At 54.9% G+C, this 6,351-nt stretch overlaps 1 long non-coding RNA gene across 1 annotated transcript; it reads right to left on the bottom strand.

Annotated features, from left to right (window-relative positions):
• Window positions 1–1,240: 1,240 nt before the first annotated feature.
• Window positions 1,241–6,058, bottom strand: LOC144094989 (uncharacterized). Its single transcript, XR_013306645.1, has 2 exons — window positions 5,349–6,058; window positions 1,241–1,360 (listed from the first exon to the last, which is right to left on the bottom strand). It is a non-coding gene; the product is annotated as an uncharacterized LOC144094989 (long non-coding RNA).
• Window positions 6,059–6,351: the final 293 nt, after the last annotated feature.

Genomic DNA, 6,351 nt, shown 5'->3' with positions numbered 1-6,351 from the left:
CTGTCGCTTAAAGACAATTCATTACAAAGCAGAAGAAAAAACAACCATGCCGCCGGTAGAATTCGAACACACTACATCAGATTTTCGCGTCCGGTGCTCTACTATATACGAACTTAGCTACGGCGACGGCTGTTCAATGTTCTGCTTTCGGAGGTATATTCATGTTTGCGTGTAATCGAACCTTGAGGGTTCAGTTACACGCCTTCACGCGACGTCGGGGACCGCGTCAGAGACCGTCTGAAGGACGTCGGGGACCGGTCTGCAGACGAATGCCGGTCAACGGCCGAAACGTCAAGAAAAGTACAAGGGTTTCTTCACCACATCTGTCTTGCTTCAAGTGTATTGCCAGCCTAGCCCTAGGAACCTTTGCTGCCTTATTGAATGTTGGGCTGAGGAAAGACGATGGTGCAGAACATCCACTGGAAGTTTCTCGTTCAACAGCAACGACCGTAGTCCTCGGCGACTCGCAGATCAAGTACATCTACGACTACTTTGACCCACAACGAATACGAACACTAGCTTTTGTCTGCCAGCCAGGAGCCGTCATCAGTGACGTCCGAGCCCTTTTGGACTTCGTGCCACCGACAGCGAAGACGCTCATTCTCCATGTAGGAACGAACGACCTCCCTTCCAGCACAGGCCAGATCGCATTCAGAAGCTTCCGAAGCTTGGTTGCCTTCATCTCAAAACAAGAAGCTTGGTTGCCTTCGTCTCAAAACAACGGCCAGAGATTCAGCTTATCTACGCAAGCTTATTATACCAAGATCAGGAAACCGCCGGCGTGGTAACAGCATCCTGGCTCTTGTCTACGACTGCAACACACAGGCATGCCTGTTCAACAGCCTTCTGCGAGACTTCTGCCGCCGGTCAATGCTCGTGTTCTACCTGAACCATGGTCTCGAGTGGCTGCTTCCTTGCCGTATCCTAACCGCCGATGGATTGCACTTCAGTTTCGAGGATGTAGCGATTCTGGCCGGCCACTTTCGACAAATAAGCATCCAGCCGGAACGTTCCTCCGCGACCTCATCGTGACGCGACTGCGTGAACAGCCAGTCCGAACAAAGAGAACTTCAAGAGTGTCCAACACTTCCAACCCCTCCCACGCTCCCCCGTGCAATCCTGGATCCTCAACAGCGACAACTCCCAGCGTAACGTCGATGGTGAAAAACATTTATAAGCAATTAAATTTTTACAGAAAGGTGATTGGGGTAGGACCCTATTGGCCCTTTCCCCTCACAGTACTAGGCAGAGCCCCTATTCCGAGGCCCCATTGGCAAGCAACGCCGCCCGCGTCCGTTGAACCAAGGCCTTTTGGCTCTTCAGGTCTTGACAGCCGAGCAGGGCCGCCTCCCAGTCCTCTCTGGTGGGGTTGGGGTTGGGGGGGATAGATGGGTTAGATTGACACGCCCAAACCATGTGGAAGGTGTCAGACACCTCCCCACAGAACTGGCACGTGCCATCAAAGGATGTATTGAAGTGTTTAAGCACCGCCGGGCACAGTACAGTGTTAGTGAGAATTTTGATGAGGAGGCGCTCGTCAGCGCGATCCAGACCCTTAAAAGGGGCCGGGTAGCGCCGGTGCTCCTCCTTGTAGTAATCGGTGATTTGTTTGAATGTAATGGCCAGATTGTCTGATTGGGAGTACCCTTCCAAGGACAGGGAGATAGCCCGGGGAGAGAGTGCGCGGGCGGCCTGATCGGCCTGTTCGTTTCCCTGGAGGCCCTGGTGACCGGGGGCCCAAATCAGGTTGCGTGGAGTTGGATCTTCAGATCGACAGCTATATTCCAGTATGCGCCAGGCAAGCGTGGGAGCCCAGCCCAACTCGTAGTTCTGACAGGCCCCTCGCGAGTCGGTGATGATGTGTTTTGACTTGGGATTCGTGAGAGCCAGAGCAATGGCAATCTCCTCCGCGTGTGTTGCGCTGTAGGCTTTGAAAGTGAGCCCGTTAACTGTGTTTGTGTTGTGTACGACTGCGGCCGTGTACCACCCCCCGTGGTGTGGGCCGGCAACGTCTACGTAATACACATGTTCTTGGTTACCATAGTATCGCGCCAACGCTTCCGCGCGCGCCTGGCGACGACCGCTATGGTCTTCACTGGACATGTTGCGGGAAGGGGTCGGACACGGAGGGCGCGTCTCCAGGGTTCTGGCACTCTCTCCCTTTCCTCAATGTGGTAGTCGTGTTTGATGTGTAGCCGGTCCAAGAGGCGGCGACCGGACGTGGTCTGTGCAAGACGCGTGTATTGGTTGCATAAGTGGGCCTCTCGAAGCTCCCGAAATGTGTTCACCACGCCCAAGGCCAGAAGCCTCTGGTTGGACGTGGTGATCGGAAGATCGAGAGCCCGCTTGATGACTTTCCGCAGGATGACCTCCAGTTGGTCATCATCATGTTTGCGCAGGTGCAAGTAGGGAGTTGAGTAGAGGATTCTACTCGTTACGAAAGCATGGGCAAGCCGCAGTGCATCCTTGCTTCGTAATCAGCCCCGCTTGTTTGAGACCCGGCGGACCATTCGGCCCACCTGGTCTCCCACCGTGCGAAGTTTGGCTATGGTGGTGTCGACTCTGCGTTGGTGGTGTATGAAGAGGCCAAGGACGCGGATCTCCTTGGCCTCCCGGATCGGTCCCGAGGGGAGACTGATGCGGAGCGGAGTTGTGTCCCTGGGGGAGGGACGTAAGCGCACAAATTCTGATTTAGCTGGGGCGCACTGGAGTCCGCAGTAGGCCGCGTAGTCGTCGACTAGGGTCGCTGCTGCTTGCAGGCAGGACTCCATGTGGCCCAGGTTGCCTTGCGTGGCCCAGATTGTAATGTCATCCGCATAAAGAGCGTGATGTATCCCGGGCAGAGAAGACAATTTGGAGGGAAGGCGAAGCATTGCCAAATTGAAGAGCAGGGGAGACAGGACCGCGCCTTGAGGTGTTCCCCTCGAGCCGATGGTGTATGGCCCGTGTTCCGCATCTTGTATGCGTATATAGGCTTGACGGTCTGTAAGAAATTGACTTATGTAATGGAATGTATTGTGGCCACAGTTGGTGTTACTGAGGTGGTCCAGGATTACTGCATGTTTGACGTTGTCGAATGCGCCTTTAAGATCCAAGGCCAGGACCACCTTGTCGTTGTGGGGACATTCGACAAGATCTAAAATGTCGTGGTGGAGCTGCAGAAGTATAACCTGTGCTGACTTGTGAGGACGAAAACCGAACATGGTGTCCGCGAAAATGTGCTGTGTTTCGAGATAATCGGAGAGTCTGTCGCGCACCATCGTCTCCATCAGCTTGCCGACACAAGACGTCAGAGAGATGGGGCGAAGGTACTCCACATCGATAGGTTTGCCGGCCTTCGGAATGAAGGTCACGAGAGCCGATTTCCAATCGAGAGGGAGAGGAGTCTCTCCGTCCCAAATGCTATTGATGTATTTGAGGAGCGCGGCGTAGTCTGCGTCGGGAAGGTTGGCCAAAAGCTTGACCGTAACCTTGTCGCGCCCAGGTGCAGTGCCCCGCTTCATCTTGCTTAAGGCCGCCCGGAGGTCGTGGAGCTGGAACGGCTTGTCCAGCTCCGTGTTCTCTTCGCCTGCATACGAGTACGCCGCCTGCCGGGGGTTCTTAGTGGTGCAAAGGTATCGATCCCTGAGCGTGTGCGCTAGCTGTGTTGTCGTTCCTGTAAAGTTGTGCAATGCCCTATGTAAGTGGCGTTGGGTTTCCGTGCGTGTTTGTATTGGATCGATGAGAGCGCGGAATAGGCGCCACGTGTTGCGGCCAGACATCTGGCGCGCAGCCGCGTTGCACCGGTCCACCCAGTTAGTGTCGGCTAGCTGAGTAGTATATTCCGCTGCTTGTTGTGTGAGTTCGAGGATGCGTTTCTTTAGGCGTCTGTTATGTTTCTGTTTCTTCCATCGTTTGGTGAGGCTGCGGCGGGCCTCCCAAAGGTGGAGCAAGTGGTTGTCCACGTCCGTTTGTGTTTCTGTGAGCTGTATCTGCTTCTCGTGTTGCGTGAGTGTAGACGTGAGCGATTTGGACCATGCGTCGTATCCCGACTGGAGGGGATCTACGATAGGTAGAGATGTGCGGAAAGTCGTCCAATCCGGTACACGAGCTTGTGTTAGTGGGCGTTTCAGGGGACGCATGTAAATGGTGGTGTTGATTATACAGTGATCACTACCCAGAGTGTCCTCTGTATTCAGCCAGTCGGCATGGCGTATGTTGCGTGTAAATGTGAGGTCCGGGCAAGTATCTCGTTGAATCGAATTTCCGACTCGTGTTGGGTTGGCGGGATCAGTGTGTAAAGTAAGTCCAAGTGTGGAAAGAAGTTCCGCAAGCTTCCGCCCACGTCTGTCCTCCCGGGGGTACCCCCATAGCCTGCTCGGGGCGTTGAAGTCGCCGACGATCAGAAGGGGATCCCTTCCCGCCACCTGCATTGCTTGGGTGAAAACTTCATTGAACGTGACGTTCTTAAGTTTAGGTGGGTAGTAAATGTTTAGAATGTGTACAGGTGGGTCAGATCGCTTTAGGGGCAGCACGGACACCATCGTGTATGGGAAAGGCGGTGTTGTGGGGAGCGTGACTTCCTGCGCAGTATACTGCTTGTGAACAAGTATACATGTCTGCGGGTTGTGTTGAAATGTAGTGTAGTTTGTGAGTTTGGCACCGGCGCCGGGTTCCTGAAGGGCAACCACGGCGACGAGAAACTCAAAGGTCTCAAGATAGATGCGGAGATGAGTGCGGTTCTTGAGACCTCGGCAGTTCCACTGCGTTATTGTAAGCGGCTGAGTTGCTCTTGCTCGCGACTTAGGGTTGGGGGCCATGGTCGGAGGCAGAGGTTGGGGTTACGTTGTTAAGACTCCCCAGTCCGCTAGTGCCCGGCGCAGACGTGGAGGAGTCTTCCGAGAAGTCAAATTCATCGGGAATAACTCTGTTGAATTTGGAGGGGCGGTTATCGTCCCTGATGGGCCCTACACGTTTAAGGACGCGCGGATTGTCTTTTATCCATTTTTGGGTAATGTGAGTTACGGCTTGGGTCACCTGTGCGATGACACTCTCCACCTGACGCGCAATGGTATCGTGGATAATTTGGGGGAGGTTAGCCAATTGTGTTTCAATTGCGGTCACTCGGCTCTCCAGGGCCGCGGCGCGACTCTCCACATTAGTAGGAATCTCCCTGTCTGTGATATTTTCTTCCTCGTCGCTCGACGCGGGCGGAGTAGGAAATTTGGCTTTGAGCGAGTTAAGCTCGCTGGCTAGTCTTTCGTTTTGAGCTCGCAAGACGGCGAGCTCGCGCTTGAGTTCTTGCGTCTCGGCGGTGCTGGTGGGGGAGGAGGGGAAGAAGAGGAGGCGACCCTCGCCCAGCTGCCTACCTTGGGTTGGTTGCAGGCGGCGCCGCCAGGTGAAGCGCTGAGAGCTGGGAACTCCGCTGCTCCGGGTGGTGGCGTTACCGTTGCTGTCTTGCCTGGGGGAGGCATCACGCCACGTCGTGGCGTCTTCTGGTTGTTTTGCTGCCGCCCTCCCCGTGTAGCGCCGGAATTGGCTCCCTTGGATGGCGTCCTGGGCCCTGGCTGCGGCAGCTTGATGAATTTGGCGGTGCATTCGCGGGAGCTGGTGAGGTGCGGGCCCCCGCAGATTAAGCACATAGGATTGCAGACGTGGGGGGCCATCCCCTCAGTACCAAGCCCCACGTTTTGACCACAAAGGCCGCATCTTTCCTTGACCGGGGTGGGACAGTTGTCCACCCGGTGCCCCAGTGTGCCGCAACGGTAGCACGCTGGCACCGTTTTTTTATACTCCTTGACGGGAGTCAGTTCTGCATTATAATGGACGTAACGCGGAACGCTGCGTCCCTCGAAAGTCAACACAGCTACATTCGATTTTCCCAGCTTGCGCACATGGACTAAATCACCACCGCGCCACTGCACACTATGTTTCAAGGATTCGCTGGTTTCAAGGTTATGCACAGAAATCACACCACGACACACATCACCGGTGAGCTTGAGGTGTCCGTGAAGCGGGAGCGATCCTTTGCTGGTTGTAATTTGGATGTCCGTCAGAAGCTTTTGAGCTACCTCGGGGTTCTGCGTGCCGCAGACTATAATGTTTTGCTCCCAATTGGGAGAAATTGTAATCGCATTCATATGCTGTCTGCCGATGAGTTCCGAAATGGCAGCGCCGAGCTCACCTTGCTGGAATGCTGTCTTGAGGGCGACCGTACCGAAATGGCAGCGCCGAGCTCACCTTGCTGGAATGCTGTCTTGAGGGCGACCGTACTGCGTGGCCGCAGAACGATCACGTAATCGTCAGGGTTCATCCTGACCGTCGGCTTCGGCGTCCACTTGGAGACTGGTGAAAATGACTTTTTTGGACATT

Source organism: Amblyomma americanum, chromosome 6, assembly GCF_052857255.1.
Source record: "Amblyomma americanum isolate KBUSLIRL-KWMA chromosome 6, ASM5285725v1, whole genome shotgun sequence".
In the NCBI taxonomy this organism is placed as follows: domain Eukaryota; kingdom Metazoa; phylum Arthropoda; class Arachnida; order Ixodida; family Ixodidae; genus Amblyomma; species Amblyomma americanum.
Note: the sequence above shows the minus strand (reverse complement) of the source record. Positions and strands in the feature narration are given on the sequence as shown.